Here is a 429-nt window from a genome sequence, read left to right as displayed (position 1 = left end):
GCTTAATCCCCCCCCCCTTCCCCCCGTGCCAGCCTATTTGCCCCCAACTGCATCTCCTGCCAGCCTGGTTGCCCCCAACTGCACCCCCCACCAGCCTGGTTACCCCTTGCCTCTTACTGCCCACCCACCCACTGGCCTGTTCACTCCCAAATGTTCCCCCACTGGCCTTGTTGCCCCCAACTTCTCCCCCTGGCAGCCTCACCTGCCTGCCTGCCTTGTTGCCCCTAACTGCTTCCCCCCCAACACACCTGCCTGATCTCCCCTCACTGCCTCTGCGTACTGGCCTGGTCACCCCTTACTGCCCCGCCTGCCATCCTGGTTGCCCCCAACTGCCCCCCTCTGTTGTTCTTGTGGCCCCTAACTGCCCCCCTCACTGGCTTAATCACCCCTCACTTCCCCCCGTGCCAGCCTATTTGCCCCCAACTGCAT

This window comes from Myotis davidii, unplaced genomic scaffold (assembly GCF_000327345.1).
Source record: "Myotis davidii unplaced genomic scaffold, ASM32734v1 scaffold379, whole genome shotgun sequence".
Lineage (NCBI taxonomy): Eukaryota > Metazoa > Chordata > Mammalia > Chiroptera > Vespertilionidae > Myotis > Myotis davidii.
This window is presented reverse-complemented; position numbering follows the sequence as displayed.